This window comes from Vicugna pacos, chromosome 3, assembly GCF_048564905.1.
Source record: "Vicugna pacos chromosome 3, VicPac4, whole genome shotgun sequence".
Classification (NCBI taxonomy): domain Eukaryota; kingdom Metazoa; phylum Chordata; class Mammalia; order Artiodactyla; family Camelidae; genus Vicugna; species Vicugna pacos.
The window spans coordinates 58910226-58930882 of record NC_132989.1 but is presented as its reverse complement, the minus strand read 5'-3'; the positions used below and the strand labels follow the sequence as shown (position 1 = coordinate 58930882).

General features: G+C 36.3%; 1 long non-coding RNA gene across 1 annotated transcript; it reads right to left on the bottom strand.

The window, feature by feature from the left end:
* Window positions 1-15449: 15449 nt before the first annotated feature.
* On the bottom strand, window positions 15450-18671 carry LOC140695631 (uncharacterized). Its single transcript, XR_012071328.1, has 4 exons — window positions 18589-18671; window positions 18118-18296; window positions 16691-16842; window positions 15450-15571 (listed from the first exon to the last, which is right to left on the bottom strand). It is a non-coding gene; the product is annotated as an uncharacterized lncRNA (long non-coding RNA).
* Between the last annotated feature and the right edge of the window lie 1986 nt (window positions 18672-20657).

The window sequence follows — 20657 nt, the reverse complement described above, 5'->3', positions numbered from 1 at the left end:
CTCAGTTTACATCAATAAGAGGAAAGTATGCATTCTTGTATCCCATGGTTCTGTGAGTTAAATGAAGTAATGTGTGTGACCCAGTGTTTTATTTGTAGTATATGTTCAGTAACTGTTAGCCACCTGTTTAGTAGATCCTTGTGAAAATATTCTTAGCAGACTTGAGAAAGGAGAGAGGAGAGAGAGAGAGAGAGAGAGAACATGAGCGAGCGAGAGAGTGTGCATGTGAGCATTAAGATAAAAGGAAGAAAGCTGTTATTGGTACCAGGAACTCCCACTTCCCAAATTTGATTAGCTCTGTCCTTTGAGATTCTGGAGTAATGTTGAGAGTATGCATCCTTTGGACTCTCAAATGTTTAATTAAGTTTTTGATATTTATTCCATCATGAGAGAAAAGCTAAAGATTTCTCTTACCTAGCTCTAATCTATACATGTTGGCTGAGTCCTATTTAATTTTCTATTTTATGTTAAATTTATTGAAATTTAACTCTCTCCAAGTTGGAGCCCCTTTCCAAAAATCTGTTACTTCCCAAGTGTTAGCCTCTTAGATAAGCAAAAATATTGTTCCCTTATTCCCAACTCTACTTCTATTCCAACACAGCAACTACCAGGAGAGATAAAAGCAAATAGCAGGGGAATTGGCATGTGCACTCTGGCATGAAAGCCCCATACATGAAATTTTATGGGCAGAAACCCAGGCTAGAAAGACACTGGTAGTTACACTTTCTGGAAATTAGCATAGTTCACATGCATCATTCATTCACATACCAGACAATAGAACAAGGGGATAGAAGAGCTGCCACCTTGATAAATAGAGCTGCTTATTTAAGTATATCCATGCCAGCCCTGAGAATTGGGATGGGTGTGCTCAGTAATTTAACTTCCAGTTATATGTTTTGAAAAGGTATTTTACTGTGACCTATTTAGACAGATCGGGATGACTCAGACTTACTGGATTGTGATACGGTGGTTAATACTTAGTCTCCTTTGAATGACAGTTCCAAAACAGTGTTTTCAGTCTCCCTTACCAGGGATTTGTTCAGGAATGGCCAATTCTGGCTGCTGATACATGAGAGTCTAGGAGGCACTTCTGGTAAGGATTTCGTCACTCCCTCAGTCTTAAAGAAGAACTCAAGAAAGAAAGAGTGTCTTTCTTCCTCTAAATGTCATGTTTGGACATGATGTTTGAAGTTACTGCAATTGTTTAATGACCACAAGGGTATCATTTTGAGGACAGATGTGACACACTGACATCTCTGATGATGAGGTTAAAACTCTGATTATGCCAATCTGTATGGAACTGTCTTGCTAGAGACTTATTATATAAGATGGCGACTTTTTTAATTTAAGAAATTAGAGTTGGCTTTTTTATTTTTTGTAGACATTAATATTCCTGTAAAATTTCTTAATCAGAATGTTTTAAATAAAGGTGAGTTTTTTACTGTACTACTTTCACCATAATGCAGCCATATAACTTCACTTAATGTACAGAAGATAGGAGACAGAGGCAGGGAACAAAAGCCTAATAATCAGGAGAGCTGAATCCTGTGCTTAGATGGGTCAAGAACAAGATTTCAAATAATAGGAGCAGATACAGACAGGCTGACCCTAGAGCCCAGAGCCCCACCAATACTTGAACGCTGTCTTGGACCCTTGTGAAAATAACATGTGAAAGTGATTTGACTCTGCACATATAGGTACTGCTATCTTTTTAAAAATCTTATTTCAGAGATAGCCAGGAACATGGGACACCACTTACTCTCTGGGTACCCTGCTAAAGACTCCTTTCTAAAGAATCTTTGTGTATGTGTGTGTTTGTGTGTATGTGCCTGTGTATGTGTATAAAATCCTGTTTGCTTTGGATGAATTTGTTCAGATTGTTTAGAAGATGTTTTTCTTTTCTAAGTACCCAATGGCCTTATTGTCACTAGATGGCAGAAACAGATCCTACTTCTGTGGGAAAATGAGAATTTGTTTTGCACTCGGGAAGGGCACAAAAATGCTTCCCACAGACAATGTTTACAGGCTTTCTTTATTTTGACATTTCTTCTGAATGCATTAATGTTTTTGGAAATTCTCTGTTAGGTCCCCTGCAGGGGTATGCTGCAAAGTGATCTTGGCTTACACAGAAAAAGGATGGTTTGCATGATGCACTTTGTATTTCAGTTTATAATTTTAGAACTGAATCTACTTTATTTAAGGTGGGGGGTTTGGAGGGGGGCAAGGTTGTGCGCAGAGTGGAAAGAGGGTGGAGTTACACACTGAGAAAAATCAAGATGCTATGTCACATTACTAAAGCACTGCCACCAGAATATTTTCTCTGAGCCAGAGATGCCTTTATTATAATTCATTCTCTTTAGAATAAGGGAATTGACAGGCAAGGTGTCAAATATAAATATATTTTAAAATTCTCTATGTGAATTTCTGTACTGGAGAGAGAATGATTTTTTTTTCTTTCCCCTTTTTTGCAAATTAGTTAATGCTTCAGAGTGCAATTAGTTTCTACTAAAAACTGATGCTGTAGAGGCTATCCGAACATTCTCTTACTATCCAATCATTGATCTTTAATTGTTTTGTACACATATCAGTTATGACCTTCCTTTGAAACTCCGAAATAGAAATGTCTTAATTCAATAAAAGCCATCACAGCATCTTGAGGCTGAAATTATGGATTAAAGGCTATGCCATGTGCATATGTTCCCAAGTGTCTTTGGAAATACTTAAAAACAATCTTATATTAAAAATACTTTTGTTCCTCTTAGAGAAAATTGTTAGCTCTGTTAGGATTATATTTGGCTCATGGAAAGACAGTTTTAGCCTTATATTTACTCGCTTAAAATGCAACTTTGAAGTACACGTGTCATTGTAGTTGTGGCTGTGGGAATTCCAAAACCACAGGAAGAAATGCTTGGTGAATTCATTTGCATACCAATACCCAGAATGCTTTTCCAGCTCGCTGCTATTTAATCGAAGTCAGCTGGTGTCAGAGCTCGGGGAACAAACCAAACCATTTTGACATGCTTCTTTGTGCATGCACTGAGTTTTTTTTTCTGCACTAAGTACAGAAAACTCAAAATTTGATCACCACTTGGAATTTTTTATAGACTTAAATTTTTCTTGATCTTCATTTTCTTTACAACTTTCTTTTAACCCTTCCTATGAAACACTACTCTAATTATTATTATAATAAAATTCTAATTCATAAGTAGATCCAGGACTGATATCTTGGAATATGAGTTAGTTTGAATAACTTGTGACTCAGAATACAAGTAGGAGAATGGGGAAAACATATTCTTCCATTTAAAAAAAGTCAAGTTGGAGAGAGTGGTGTAAATTTGAGAAGATCTACAGGTTTAGTGGCTGGAAATTGATGATGTCTCATTCCAGTCAAGGATATAGTGGATCTATTTTAAATTATGTTTAAATGGTACTAATCAGAGGAAACTGCTAGTAAGGTGGAAGGGATGAGTTTGAGGATGTGTCAGAAGGAAATCAACTATTATATTAAGAATTATGTATTATGGTATAGTGATAGCATTGTAGATATGGTTTTTTAAGGGTCATTTTTAGAGATGCATATGAAAACGTTTACAGATTAAATGATATGATATGATATCTTATCCAGGATTTGCTTTAAAATAACGTGGGAATGGGAGAAATGAATAGGGGTACAGATGAAATAAAATCGTCATATGTCAGTCATCTTTGGGTCTGGTCAATGGATACATGGGGGGTTTATTATACTTGTTCTGTTCACTCTTGTGTCCATTGAAAATGTTCTGCAATAAAGTGTTTTTAAAAGGGAAGATGAAGAAATAAGTCACAGAGTACCTGGGCACTTGACTTTACATTTTATTTCCAAGAAACATTGTGATTTATGTCCAAAGGTACTTTATCAGATACATCTCTGTGAAAGAGTGTTATTTCCTCAATAATGAATAAGAAAAAGGAAACTATGCAAACCTCTCTTCATTTATGCCCCCTCCCACCTGCTTCAGAGCTTACTCTACCTCTCCTGGAGCTATGATCATGTTCTCTTCAAGATCCTATTCAGTGATATTAAAAGACTCTCTTTCCTCCTATAAAAATTATCTCGGGCTTCACATCTTCTTCTCATCATTCTCTCTCTCTAAGATTCTTCAAAGAATCGTCTACGCTTTATCTATTCCTTTCTTATCCTATCAGTCATTCTTTTTAAAAATTAATGAAAAAATATACCATGGATTCAAAGAAGCAAATGATGATGAAATGAATACCCATGTGTCAATTATCTATGAATAATTAGAATATTAAGAGTAATGTAACATTTTTAATGTATCTCTCTTTAATCATATCTTTCATATGTTATATTGTATATAATGCAATAATATAAACACTATATTGAATTTTTTATTTTTTCTATGTTCTTCTTTATTGATTTACCACTATGTATATATTACTAAACACTATTGTTCACTTTTACGTGCTTGATAACATTTTATGCATTGAATCATTGTGTAGTATTCTGCGTTATGCTTTTTGCACTGGGTTGGACTTTTGAGATTCATCTATGTTGATATCTGTAGCTACAGTTCATTTATTTTTTACAAATGCATTCTATTATACTCCATCATATTCTTATAGCACAGTATATTTATCTATTTTATTGATGGTAGGACATTTACTTCTAGGTTTTGTGCTTGGAAAAATAATGCTATGTATATGCACATGCTGGTGTATTTACACATCGTGTAATTGCTCCAGGGCATTTTTGGGTCACAGAACGGGGATAACTTTGACTTTTTTGGATAAAGACAAGTTGTTTCCAAGGTGTGCACTGTAACACTTATACACGATTCCTGTGCTTTCATATGATTGCATATTATATATTCATCGAGGACTGTCAATACTTGATGTTATTAACATGGAATATTTTTGTTAATTTTGTGTGCTGGTATGTGGAAAAAATAACAGAATTTTTTTAATTACCAAGAAGGTTGAGCAGCTTTTCCTATATTTTGTTGGCCCGTGAAGTTTTCTACATTGTGAATTGCTACTTCAAGATATTTGTTAATTTCTGTTTAGGTTTTTATTCTTATTACTTAGACTGCTAGGAGTTCTGGTCTGTCTCCGAAACAGCCAATTATAGTTGCTTCTAACTTCATACCATAAAATTGCTCTTATTAAGGTCTTTACTGTTCTCCATGTTGACAAATCAGTGGATAATTTTCAGTTTTCATTTCACTTGATTTTTGATTTCTTAGTTGAATTTAAAAACTCCTTTTTTTTTTTGCTGGACATCATACTCTTCTGATTTTTTTCTACACTAGCTTTTCTACTCTACATTTCCTTTCCTTTTCCTTAGTCTCTGCCTGCTTCTTTTCTGCTCTTTATTTTTTCAAACCAGTCTCTAATAGCTAGTGTTCTTCAGAGCACCATCTTGAACTTTCTTCTCTTTTCATTATCCACTATCTTGCTAGAACTTTTGTGTAAATGGCTCCTTCTGCCTAAAATCTAAAATACATTCTCTGCCCTCCCCTCTGTAAACTAACTTTGCCTTTATCTCTTTCTTTCTCTTTCTCTTTTCCCTCCCCTCTCTGACTCTACCTCTCTCTCTCTCTTCCCTCAACCCCTATCTCTTTCTCTTCTCCACTCTCACCCAGTCCTCACTGACCTTATCACTAACACTCATTTATCACTTCATGTTTCAGATTCAGTGGCAATCACCTTGGGAGATCTTCCCAACTTCTCAGTCCAAATTATATAGTCTTTTTGCACTCTGTGCTTCTCTTGTATATCTAGTCATTTGTGTTACTTGTTTCTTGACCACATCTCCACTAGACTCAGAGATTCATATGTTGACTCCACAGTTGTTTGTTCATACCTGCATCCTGGGTCAATATTATTTTTGATATATGGTAGGATCTTAATAAATATTCCTGAACAAGAGGATAAGCAGACGCAGGCCTGTGACTTTGCATAAGTGGATGGTGATATCATTTAGTAATAAAGGAAATTTAAGAGAGAATAGAGTTGATAGTAGAAGATGAAGAGTTTAATTTTGGATATGTGATGTTCAAAGTTCTCTTGACTGGGATAGTCAAGAATAAGGGCAGTAGCATGCTTTCACATGTGGATCTGAAACTGAGGAGAGCAGTGTGGGTTGGAATTATTGATCTGTAAGTTATGAGCATATGGAGATGAATAAAATAATAAGAAAAGAAATGGTTCAGAGAGTGTGTATTGCCTGAAAAAGAGGGCCATATACAGATGCAAATGGCAGTGACGTGGTGTGGTTCATTCCTTTTCTCCTTATAGGCAGATTTTCTCAGCTGAACACATTAGACCTAAGAGGCACTACGTTACAGAAGTAAAATATTTAATGTTTGTAACATTTCTAAACTCATATTTTTCCCATTTCTAGATAATCGATCCTGGACAATCTGTTGTCTGCATAATAACAAAATATATGTCTGTGTGTTTATTTTTAAAATCACTTCTCTTCTCATAGCCCTCAAGTGGGCTCCTAAAACACTCAGAACAAAACTGAAAGCCTATTTCATGGCCTATGCGGTCCTCTGCCTCTTCCCAGCACGCCTGCGTCCTCACTGCCTTCTCTCTTTGCACTTTCTCATCTGCTCTGCCCACACTGGCCACCTCGGGATTCTGAGATTCTCTGAAGAGGCCCTGCCCTACCGTGAGTGCCCTGGGCCCACATACTTGCATAGCTGGCTTCCTCCTTTGTGTTTCAGCTCAAGTATCACCTTAAGAGAATGGCTTTACTTGACTCCTATCTAAAGTAGCAAAGTGTGAACTGTCATACTTTGTCCCCTTTGCTCTACTTTAATTTTCTTTTTATCTCTTCTTTATCAGTTTAGCTTCTGTCTCTTCCCCCTGCCTCTCCCCCGTATAGTAAGGTTAATCACAACATGAATACCTGGTGCTCTAACAGTGCTTAGCACTCAAAAGCCACTCAATAAATGCTTATTAAATGAATGAGCATCAACAAATACAGTAGAAGATGCCAAGATTCTGAAGTCCCTCTGCCTGAGTGACACCATCATTCACTATTTGGGAAACTACTTCATCTCTCAGTACTTCATTTGCCTTATATTTAAACTGAGGATCACAATTCCACTTACTTTAGAGTGTTGCCAGGAGGATTAGAAGAGATACTACATAGAAAACCCTTGTTCTGTGTGCTAGTTCCAATGCCTGGTACATAGAAAGCACTCAGTAAGCACTTAAACCTTATTATGATTAGCAGCCCAAATCAATGCAATTTATGACTTCCACCATTTATTTAGGAAATATTTACTGAGTACCTGGAGATTGGGGTTAGACATTTTTCTGGAGATTGGAGTTTCAATGATTAATGGGATACAGATATACCTTAAAAACTATTTCATGAGGCCAGAGTTTAAAGATATATTTATTATTTAAATACTTTTGAATCAACCTGAAATTTATTATCAAGTGTCCAACACTGAAATACACTTTTGAAGAGAAGCATTTTTTTTTCTTTTTGTATTCCATGTCTGTAAATAGCAATTCAAATTTCCACTAGGGCTTAGCAAATTGATATTTACTAAAACTCTCTAACTCTGGGAAAAATCTCCCTTCAGCTCATATGCTATTGATCCTCAGCTCAATGAAGACAAACATAAAAATCTTCTAATAATTATACTCCTACTCCAAAATCTGGTTTACAAGCATAGGAACTAGTTGATGATAGATTCAAGATACTGCCCCTTTACCATTTATCTTGCTTTAAATGTTATCCATCTTTGCATTTTTTTTTCCTTGTGAATTGAAGAAGCAGTGAGTAAATGTGGTTTATGGCTTAAAATAAGTTGTATAAAAGTTTCCAAAAGCTACTCAGTTCCTCCAGCCCCTACCCCTCACACCAAGCATGTGCTCATGCAAACACCAGTTAACACTTCTTGGAGACCAAGTATTCTTTTTTTTTTTTTCTGATTTTTTTTAAATTAATTTTTTTGCAATATAATCTACTTACAATGTGTTAATTTCTGGTGTACAACATAGTGATTCATTTTTATATATATTTCTTTTCATATTCTTTTTCAGTACAGGCCATTACAAGGTACTGAATATAGTTCCCTGTGCTATACAGTAGGACCTTGTTGTTTATGTATTTTATATACAGTAGTTAGTATCTACAAATCCCAAACTCCCCATAACCATAAGTTTGTTTTTTATGTCTGTGAGTCTGTCTGTGTTTTGTAAATAAGTTAGTTTGTATCCTCCTCCTCCTTTTTTTTTTTTTTTTAAGATTCCACATGTAAGTGATATCATATGCTATTTTACTTTCTCTTTCATAAGTACCTTCCTTTTCTGGTTTTCTTTCTAAAGTTCTTTAAAATTACTGTGTTATGTTGCCATATGCTTTGTTTTTCACCCCATAAGTTGTATTTGTCTGCTGGTTGTTTCCTGAATGATATTTTCTGTGCTCAACTGTGTACCACTTAAGCCTGATTTCCTTGATGTTGAAAAAAAATCAAACTAGTTTTTAAAAAGCAAGCTTAAGGCCTATCTTCAAACCAGTTCTGATATGTTTTCCAGGAAATTAACAATACATCTGGTCTTATGAATAGTTGTTATAATTTAGGCAGCATTAAATAGTTTTCTCTTCTCACCCCATTCCCCCAAACAAAAATATTTCCACCAATTGCTAGTCTGAGTCTAAAATGCACATTTGAGTATAATTCCTTTGGCTCCTGAAAATTTTTTCATCTTTCATAGTGCTGTTTTCATTTTCTTTGTGTGTGTGTGTGTGTGTGTGTGTGTGTGTGTGTGTGTGTGTGTGGTGGGGGGGAGGTAATTAGGTTTATTTATTCATTTATGTTTTAATGGAGTGGGGATTGAACCCAGGACCTCATGCGTGCTAAGCACACACTTTACCACTGAGCTACACCCTCCTCCAGAGTGTTATATTCAAACAAAAGTTATCATGAGGGAGTGTAACCTCAATCCTTTATTATTCTATCACTCTACTAACTTCAGAAAACGATCTGGGTGCCTGGAAAGGTGGGGGATCCTGTCTTGGTGCATAGGGAGGGGGCATTGTGAGAGAGGGGAGGAGGGGAGAGACACTGAAATAGGGGCTTAGGAGAATGCCAGAGATCAAGTCACGTATTTTACATTTTTTCCTGTAAATTCCGTGAGAAAAAAAAGAGTTTTAGATCTGTGAGTAGTCTAATAAAATGTGGTTATAATACTAAAAGTTAAGGATAAAAAGAGGTTTTTTTTTAATTAATTGGGTTTTCATTGTCACTGGCACCTTTCTTAGTGGGAAGAGAAAATATTTGAAAAGATACAGTCTCACTAAGTTCTTCCTTTGACATAAAAGCCCTTAATTTCAAAAAGTACTTCTAATTAAGTTTGCAAGTCAATTACGAACTTTCTACTGAGCACATTATTCATGATGTGAACATTTAGGATGTTGCCAATATCAGATTATAAGTGAGCTGTTCTAAAGAATGGTATATGTTTTCAATAGCTTTAGCCCAAGATATACCTCTACTGTCATCGTTAATTTATTTTTGCACTGATAGACTTCAGCTTGACTCAAAAGAGTTTGTGAACTAACCTTCACGATTGTTTTTAAAGGAAAAAGTTTAACATTGCCAGTAGCAAGCTAGGCATAATGCTCATGACTAAAAGAATTAAGAAACTCCTAGAGGTGAGCTGGAGATTTTAATAGTCTGCTTAAACCAAGGAGAGAAATTAGATTATGCTGAGAGAAGAGAATATTATTTACTGGTGCGCATCTATTAAGCAGCTACAGAAAACCAAGTTCCATACCAAATGGAACAGGCACACTCCTTCTAGTCAAGAAGCTCGTAATCTTGTGCTGGACAAAGCAAGTCAGCAATCCTCTAACAAGTAGTGTCTGAGGGGGAGATTTCAGCTGTATCTTGAGTGTTGTTCAAGAATTTGGGAGAAAAAGAAGGACATTCCAGCAGGAGGGAGGCAGGTGCCCAGCAGAAGGCATGATGAGTGCACTGAGATGTCTAGGAAGGCAAGATGAGAAAGATGCAGACGGGTACGGGGAAATATGATCAGAAAGGCGGGGCTTTTGAAAAGCATGGTTAAGAGTATGGGCTTCATCCTGTAGATCGTAGGAACCATAGAGGTTCTAGAAAGATCATTCGAGGTGCATTTTGAAAGAGATTGGAGTCAGAATGGTATGGCTTTAATGAAAGCAAGAAATCAAGTGAAAATGGTTAAGGTGGTTCTTGTCAGAATTGAGAACACAGAAGGAATTTACAAGTTGGTTTAGGTAACTAATTGGCTGGAGAATGAAAGGAAGGGAGAAGCAGGTTTCTGATTCGGACAACTAGTTTAAGGGGAGTACCATTTTGATAGAATGTATGGAGAGAGAAAATGTAAAAGAGGCTTTGTAACTTGAGCACCTTTAACTGAAGGTTAACAGGATGTATGGATAAAAATGCATAATGGGAAGTGAATAACACATTTGTAGCTCTGTAATGGGATCTGTCACGAGATGCAGATTATTTGAAGTTGTTGGGAATAGGAATGAGATTACACAGAGAATGGTCATGTGAGACTAGAATGAACTGAGAAGGGAACACAGGAGGAATGTCAAAATTCAGGAGACTTACAGATAAAGCAGAGCTCCAAAAGTAGTGTTGTCAGAAAGTAAGAGAAACAAAAGAATGTTGCAATATCAAAGGGAGGAAACACTTTCAAAGGTATGGAAATGGTCAGTAGTGCCAAAGGCATTGTTGAAATAAAAAAAAAAAAAATGAGGACTTAAATGTGACCTTTGGCTTTAATGACTATGGAGGTGATTACTGCTCTTAACAAAGGCAAATTTAGTGACTAGGAATCAAATGGTGGTGGTTAAGAGGTGACTGGGAATTATGGAAATTGAACAGTGGATGTATATTATTCCTTTAGAAGATTGACTCTAAAAGAAACAAGAAATAAAAAAGAAAAAGGTGTGAAGTAAAGACTGCACAAGCAAGAAATATATATATATATATAAATAACATTTTAATCTTACTTTTTTCTTTCTTTTTCAATGGAAGATGAGTGAGAAAACCTCCTTGAAAGGAAAAATAATAAAGAAATCAATTGTATGTAGTATTTCTTTAATTTGTAAAATAAGAGGCAAATATTGTCTGGAAGTAAATGGGGAAAAGTTTTAATACTAGTTTCAAAAGAATAATGAAACTTTGGACAAATACTCTAGAAATGGAAAAGAGTATTAATAAAAGGTATTTAAAATTACTTATCAACCGAGAGAGCATTGTGAAAGTCAGAAGCCGTATATTTGTAAAAGTACCAAAAGACATATTTTTGTGATTTTTCTCTGGCACTGCTCAGTACTGATGTAGAAATGAAGAGAGTGGTTGACTGGGCTTGTCCAGGGCTAAATATTTGGAAGGTAGGAACAGAGGAAATATGAGCCCAGAGGTCTTGAGATGCTAGCAAGAGGTAGGCTTGAGTCATTGACAAAGAATTCTAGACTGGATAAGGAGGAAGGTAAAGCCAGGAAAAAAACCAAACCCATGTAGAGACCTGGAAGGAAAAGAAGTGTAACACCTGATACTCCTGGAAGTGTAGGTGCATCACAGAAAGAGGGAAGGGAGTCAAGCTTTTTTTTTGTTTCCTAGATGTATTGGTAACTACATACATCAGAGCTGTCGTAAGGGCTGACTGGTTGAGAGAAGTAACAGTGAAAATAAAAATGACCTTGAGGAAATAGGAAAATGATTTCACAAAACAAATCAGGATGAGTTTCTATTGATACATGTGCAAAGCAGTATCTTTGGGGGCAAAAACATAATGATACAAATACAGAGTAGAGAAATAGATGAAGCTGAATAGAAAAGAATAGATTTGGGTCATATCTAAACCAATATCCATATATTTAAGGCAAGTGAAGGGAGGAAACAACCTAGGTTCTTTTGAGTAGTTTCAGAAATTGAGAATTTAGGGAAATTTGAGGAGTTTGGAAAAGGCATTTGGATGTGTGAGGCAGGAAGTGAAAGTGAAATTTTTTGATTGCCAGAGACACAAAAAACTGAAGTTTTCTCTCATCTCTACCCATAGTACGTACAGCAGAGTTTGGGAACAATGTGTCATTTGTTGTATAGATATATTTATTTCAAGTGGAATACCAGGAATCTCTATCACGTTCTTGGGATAGTTTAGATTGTGACTTTTTTTCTTTGAGAGTACTAAAAAGAAAATAAATTATCTCCAGAAGAAAGTGATTATATATCAAGGAGTGTTAGCTAGTTTGTTCTTTAATGTAGCAGGATTTACAATGCTGTAAGACACTGAATGGGTTAATAATAAATGACTCATGAGTAGATCGAATGATGGATCTCATATCTGATGTGCCTGCAGGCTTACTCTGGGCCTCTGCGCCAGACTTTCAGACGGACTCTTACCTTTTCACTGTTCTCTCTGGGCCATAGCTCTCATCAAACAGTGCTCCCTGGACAGCTGGCTCTGCCGTGAACCATCTGGAGTTCCTACTCCCTAGTGATGCACATTACAGAAAAGTTTCAAGTCCTCAACGTCACCTTTAAGGGATCTAGATATCATTTAATGAGACATCCCGCAGCACATTTGCAGGCTGATGTTGGCCATAAAAAGTGTTTGGGAAAACTCTTGCAGTTTTATTTTAAAAGAAATTATAACCACACCAAAACAATGTTTTATGAGGCCAGGTCTCCCTTCCTAGGGAACAAACAGCTAACACAAATTGAGCAATTACTATGTGCCAAATGCTTTAAATGCATTATTTCACCACCCAGGGAAGTAATTTTCAAAATAGGAATCTGAGTGTGTGGAGGTTAAGTGTCTTCCCCAAGGTGCAGAAAGCAGGGCTTTAAACTCAGAATAGTTTAGGTATATGTGTTTCTTCAAACTGTTTACTGAGAACCTGCTGGATTTAGGATTTCATTTGGGGTACAGAAAAGAAAAAGATATATAAGTCATATATCTTCCAGTCAAGTGGTTAACACTTTACTAGTCCAGGTGACTATGTGAACCACCTTCTATAATAGAACCTGACAAGTTCTAAAATAAAATTGTGTATACAGTTCTTTGGGGGCAGATGGGTTAGCAAACATTTTTTTTTTCCTAAGGAAGAACAGAAAGATTTCATAGTAGAGGTGAATTTTGAACTGGAATATGAAGTATGATTGGATTCCACTAAAGGAAATTTACATCTACTGGAATGGTTCACCTTGAACATTTTGTTCTCCACAACTTGAGAAAATTTATAAAGTATTATTTTCAAAAATTTTACTGTGGCCTCATGCTTTTGAGAGAGAGAGGTTTGGTAGGGCCAGAAATCAAGAAAGGAGAGGGAAATTCAGAAGTAAGTATATGGAAAATAAAGATAAAAGCCAAAGAAGGGTTTGAATGATTTTAGAAGTAACTGGAAAAAAGGAAGACAGAAATGGAAGAGGACAGAGGGGATCAGAGGACTGAAGGTGAAATAAGAGGGAAGAGTCACAGTAAATGAGACGAAGGAGAGATCTGGGCGAGAAGGAAAGAGAAGCTTTAACACTTCTGACTGCAGTGTTATTTTAAGCCATTATAATAAAAATATGATAATACAACTTTCATGAACATTTTTCTCTTAAAAAATTGAAAACGCTTGTCGAAAGTACCAAAAATCAAGAATGCCCAGAATGTGTATCTGACAACCGCAATCTTCAAATGTAGCAGATAAAGTCAAAGAGAATCTTAAGGGGTAGCTTTCAAGTATCTTATTTTCTTGCTATGTGTCTGAGCCATATTTTGAAAACAAAAGTCAATGATGCTGATTTTAGAGTCTGTCCTCTGAAAATAAAATTATATCTTTTCATGGAGGATAAATAGCTTTGTTTCAGCATTTAAAGAAGGTACTCAGTTCACACATGCTTTTTTAAGGTGTGATTTTTCCCTAAGACTGCTGATATTCTGAATCTTACAAATGTGTGAATTGATGTGCTTTCAGAAAACAGAAGACATCTTCAAGGAAGTGGTTATACAAGGCTTTGGCGCTTTGTGAAAAAAAAAGTGCCATTTCTGTTTCTATAGAAATGTTTGTGTTTCAATTCCACTCCCCACTATCTTTTTGTTGTTGTCGATGCTGTTCTGATGTCTTTATGGGTGTGTGTGTGTGTGTTTATTGTTATGTTGTTGTTGTTACTGTTGTAATAGAAAGACTTTGGGGTGTGGTAGGCTTTTCTGACTCTATGGCTATAAACTCTTGTAACACATAACAAACAGCCGACCAGAGAAATGGCAAACATTGTCTGTATTCTCTGTGCACTTGGCAGGGATTTTTCATATTGTGTATTATTGGCTCTGCTGTGTGATAGCACAACAGAGCCTTTGTAATGCTCTCAGCAGAGCTATTTATGTACTGCGACTCCGCTAAGTATCCTTCCCGCTGCTGGTGTTCTTCCACAGTCTCGAAGAGAAAGTGATTCACCCAAATAAAAGAAGTATAGATTGACATTGCTCAGAGCGCAGGATGCTGCAAAGGCACTATGTCTCTACATAGCTCACATTAAGTATTATTATTTTGGGTTGAATGGCAAAATGGAGGTTAGTCCAAAATGAAGTAAAACGATCTTTCTTTCTAGCAGCCAAAATAATTAGGATCAGGTTGGCATGCACCTGTGTTTGATGCTCTAAATATGTTGTGTCAAAGGGCCCCAGACTCTGGGGTCACCTAGCTTTCAGTGATTTCCTTTAACAACTGTTCAGATCAAGATTTTAAAAAGATGACTGTCAAAAGGCTCGCTGTCACCTGTGGTCACTTTTTGAAATGGATTACTGGAAATCTAAATGACCTGGCTATACACATTACCCAGTAAGAAGAATAAACCAACAACAAAAAAGAAGGAATGAATGTTATTTTACCTTTAAGTTATCCCATTGAAACTAGTCACTAACACTAACAATCTGAAACTGATAGTTAAATTACCTAGAAAGACACAATTAAAATTTTTTTCATATTATATTTAGGTTGATGCTAGATTTAGAGGTTTGAAGTTTTACTTTTTTCCCAAAGTTAACCTGAAACACTTACATTTTTCTGAATTTGTTTAAAATTATGCTTGGACCATTATGCTTGTACTTTTATAAGGACACCTGGTTGAGATGGCATTCTAGTTGGACATGGGACTTGTTCTCTGTTAGGAAATTCAACCAGCAAGGGCCTGCCTGCCTTCTGACATTTGTATTCATATCAAAAGATCTGATATTTGGATTCACTCATATTCAGTCATGACATATTCAACAGCATGACTTTAAAAATAGCATAAAATACATAAAAATAATAAGAGAAAGAGATACTAGCAGAATGTGATGCTTCAGTTAATGTCATACTAATCCAAGGATATGAGAAATGTCGATTTTCCATGGTTAAGGCAGACCAGAGATGTGTGTGCAATTCTAGGAAAAAGTGATTATGTAAAAAAGTGATGATCTTTTATTTGCTATTTGTTCACTTCTTGGTTAACTGTATAAAAGATCAGGGAGAGACAGGAAGAGTAACTTTCTGGTCTTTACTAACATCATAAGGTAATTTCTAGAAGGAAATAAAGGAAAAAGAAAAATGAATTTCAATTTTTAAAAATAAAAGTTTGTCATGCGCTTGCTTAATGAATGACATTATTTTGATTAAAAAAAAAGCAGTTCCTTATATTCCTTTTCCTGTATAGTTCTATAACTATTCCCTGCTTGGGTTTTTTGTTTTTTTAAATCTCCTCCAACAACTGTATATCCAGGTAGTTGCTAAGCTAACTTGTTTTCTCTGTGTAAGACATGGAATAATTTGATTATAAAAATTTAGCAAGATTTATTATCAAACAAAAATAGTTTAATAGATTATATTATGTGGAAACGCATTGAAAAAGTTACAAAAAATTAAGACATGAAATGATTGCTATTCCAACTTTCAGATTTTATGGGTGTGACAAAACACATACTGTTACAAAGTTATATTGAGTAAGAAAAAGCTGACTGAACTTAAAATACAGATGACTGGTGGGGTAGGTAAGAAGGCTATCCTTAAAAGTAGATTTTTTTTTTTATTTCATTAGTCAAGAGGCTGTAGAATTTTTTTCCCCGAAAAATAACGATGCCAAATCTTCAAAAGTGTGGCATGGCCTTTGAAAATGCCATTAGCTCTGCCAAATAGAGTATATAGAGCTTGGCTTTCCTTGAATGACTTTTTAGGGTGGAAATATAGGGAGAGAAATGTCTAAGACAGTTTCTCCCAACAGTACATCTTGTAAAATAGTAGGCCATTTAAATATTTGGGAAAAAAGGAATGTCTTGTCAAATACATATACTTTGCATGTTATAACCATCTCTCAAATTTCAAAGGCTTATTAACGTATCAAACCCTCTCAGAAGTTCTGTAATCAAGAATACTGTTTACTCTTGTTTGACACAGCATTTTAAAATGTATTTGACCATAGAATCACGTTATGACACAATTTTCAGGGAAACAAGCATTTCAGATAATACAATTTAGGCATATCTACTGTCAGTGGAGAAAACTATCTACATTTAAAAAATAAACTGGCCTACAAGGTATTACCTAATGCATATTGTCTTGTTTAATATTCACTGCAAAGCTGCCTGGTAGGTGTTATCTTCATTTGAAAGATGAGGAAACTCAGGTGCAGAGAAGTCTAGTTACCTTCTTTGGTGACACAAACCATGTGAGCAATGGGGCCAGAATTCACACCCAGGTCCGCATGATTTCAAAGCTCATGATTTGTCCTCTTCTCTCTTATCTCCTGAAAATGTTTTGCTGCACAGGTAAGCCCTCAACCTAATTTTTGTTCTTCTCTGTGGACCAGAAACAACAGACAGAACAACTGACTATTTACAAAAGTAGTAACTAGTCAGTGATCACTTACTTATGACTGAGCTGCTGTCGGGATCAGGCTATTTGTATTTTGAAAGAACTTACTCCTCAGGACACATAGTACAGTACTTAAATGGCAGTAAAGGAACTGTGTTTGTTATAAGCACAAATGAAGGAAGCAGAAATGAAGGAATTTAAGTGCTTTCAGTAGGATGAGATGCATATGATTTTCACCTCTCCTTCCGCTGGTTCAGATCACGTGGACCATTTTTATAATCACACCCTTGCATCTTCTCTGTTGCTTATCTTTCTTGGCTTAGCAAATCCTCAGCTCTTTTTATAAATTACTCTCTACCCACCCCAGGAGTATGCATGAAGAGCTGAAAGAGACTAGAGGAAAATAGATGCAAGGGAACTGGTCTCCATTGCTTAGTGCTACTCCATTCCCCATACTCTTCCTTTGTCCTAGACTACTATCCCACATTTTCTTTTTTTTTCCTTAAACTTCTTATCCCAGCTCCGTATTTTCACACTCTGGATGACCTTACTGCATGTTTCACAGTGAAAACAGAAGCAGGGAGGAATCAGAAGAGAACTTCTAAAGCTTCCCATGTCTATTAATGCATTTGCGTATGTGTCTGTGTTCTACCTTCCCTTGCTTGTCATGCAATAACAGTTTATCCTTATTTCTGTGACCGACCCCTTTCCTTTAGAGTACATTTCCCCCCGATTGTTTATGTATTTATTATCAAGAATTCTCCTTCCAAACCCTATCGAACCCATTTCAGTCAGGCTTTTGCTCCTATCAATCCATTGCAACAGCTGTTGTCATAGGCAATAGTGACCCCCATGTTGTGAAATGTAATGACTGCTTTTCAACTTGACTTTACAGTAACATTTTTGAAATAATTGATTTGAAATCAATTATTTCAAAAACTCCTTTTTTGAAATAGTTTCTCCAGTTAGATTCCAAGACACCATCCTCTTGGTCGTCCTGCCTAGGGGCTGCTTCCTGTAGTCTCCCTGGTGGGTTTCAGAGAGCATAAAATCACAGGACCTCTTCTTATTTATTCAGCTTTCACTGCCTGAGTGAACTCATCTAGTCTTTTATCTTTAAATACCATCTACTTGTTGATGACTCTCATATAAATACATCTTTCCCAGGCCCCTTTTCCCTAAGGCTCCACACTGATATCTAAAGGGCACTTCAAATTCAAAGTGTCAGAACAGAAATCCTGAAACTCTGTTATACTTACTCCTTCTGCAGTCTGTCCCATCTCAGTGAGTAGCAACTCCAGCTTTTCCTATATTGTTGCTGGTTCAGAACAAACACTTCATCACATAGGACAGCAGTTCAATGGCTCAAGGCATTGTCTACCTCCTGACACTATTGCATTTGCTATACCATCTTCCAGTTCTGTAAGTGCATCTATTTCTGTAATTGATATGATAAGAACAATGAAACTTCTAGATATCAGATCTTTACCTACTTTCTTAATTATAATGTAAATTCCCTGAAGATGATGAATGGAATAGCAGCAAGTAACCAGAAGATTTTGCTGGCAAAACCATGGTAGGTAGTTAAGAAAAATTCAAATCCATAAAGTGTTTTTTTCCCCCCAGTGAGTCAAATTTCTGTTCTCTCTGTAATGGAAATAGGCTGGTGTGTAATGGGCAAGCCAACAAGTGGATGATTGATTCTAGGGATTTATAGGTTTTAGACTGACCTGTCATGTTGGCATCATGACATCTAGCAGTAGTTGTAGCCAGATCCATTTGGGTGAAGGGAAGTCCGTTTAGTTGGGCCCATACGTAGCCCCTGTCTTTGCCACGGTAGCACTTTGTTTGTAAGCCCATTGTGAAAGCACTGGCTTGAGTGGGTTGCTAGGAAACAAAGGCTAAATGGCATTCACAGAGAGTAGTTGCTTGTCTGCCTGATTATTGAGAAACTTTTTGACAGTGGAGGTGAGCATTCAAGGACACAAATATCCTTCCATGCTGAAACTGTTTCAATTGATCTACCCAAATACATTTCTTTAAGCTAGTTATTAATTTTCAAATATTTTTGAATCTCTGACCATATCTTAGCCACTATCCATGTATGGTATTTGCACGTATTGTATAAAATCAGACTATTTTTCCTTCCAGACAAAGAGGATAATGAAATGTGTCACACAGAGTTCTACCCCGTAGGAGATTTTCTTTTCTATCCTTCCTGACCTGTCCTTAGGGTATACTCTGGGCTGGCATATGATATAAAGCCAGCTATAAACCAAATTCAGTTTTTTCCTCTTCAGGTAACTAATCGTAGTTATGAGTCCGTACGTGTGGATTAAGAAATTGATAGACGTGTGGCAAGTATTGTCATGTCGAGAGTGTAAGTCAAGTTTTCCTGCAACTTGTACATTCAGGCCCTTCTGACTTTTACAATGAGTAAAACCATCACTTGACAATCAGTGGATGTTGGGGACATCTGAGTTCATGAATTTAAATAACACTAAGCCGATCAGGGCACATGGTTATCTGTTGTTTAACAGTGGAGGGTAGAAAAAGTCAAGTTATTTCTCAGAAAGAAAACAGCTATTTATAGAAGGCATGATTTTGCTATAAACTCTGAAAGATATTAATATGATTTTACCTTTTGTATATAATAAGCTCTAGACTGCAGCTCCATTCACCACAGTACAAATGGGGTACAAATGGACCCAATGGTTCATAAGGACCAAATGACAGAAGCATTTGTATTGAACCTGGAACATTTGAAGAGCCTGTTCCTGTTCTGAATTTTACACAAAGCTGGTGATGTTTGGGACCTTCTGTAATTGGGATAGAAAAGCACATCTAAATGTGGTAGGTGCCTGCACTTCTGACGTCATGTTTATTTCGAAAACACAAATTTCCATTGATATGTTGAGGGGACAGTTTGAGCATAATGCAAATTTCATGTTTCTTTAATTATGATTGTGAGAAAGACTAAGCGAGTGCAGAAAACTATTCAGCTGACCTAAGCCACTTAGGAATACACGAAACACAACCACCTACCCACCCAGAAACAAACTTCAGACATCTACCAGATAGCCGAGTTCACTGTGTGTAGTATGAGTCACACCACTGGTGTTACAGTGTTCTCTGGCTTCAAATAACCCTCCTCCACCACTTCACACTAACTCACATGCTCTGGCCCTACCATCACTCACTCATAAGCAAACTTCAGATATTTTTCATGATAAAGTGCCATATTTATTGTAGTATATATGAATTTCTTAACCACTTGACATGTGTAAAACCATGCTATTTTTTTGTTGTTGTTGTTAGGTTTTAAAAAATTTTACTGGGTCACTGATGAAGTTGTTCCCCTAGCCCCATTTTCCCTAAGCCAAATAATTTTGTTGTATAATTTTGCATTGCATGGCAGTTTTTAGGAACACATATGCCACGTTAGAGTGGAACTGACTGTACCACACAATGTGGGAGAGAGACTCCTGCTAACAGGAAGATAAGTCAGATATTTGGAGGGCAAGAAATGGCAATTTTCTACAGAAAATGAAGTAATAAGGACTGGGAATTGAAGTAAGAAAGACAATGCAGTATTGATGTATTAAGTATTCATTATATTCTATACACACTATATTAGATCTTTTAAAATTCATAATTTCATGGGAGAATGCTCATGGTTTTGTCACAGTGGAAGAATAAACATCATATGACACAGGGAGCAGTAGGAATGACTGTGGAGGAGACAGTTTTAATTATAGGCTGTTAGAGAGACTAGAGTCATCTGGTCCTTCTAAGATGT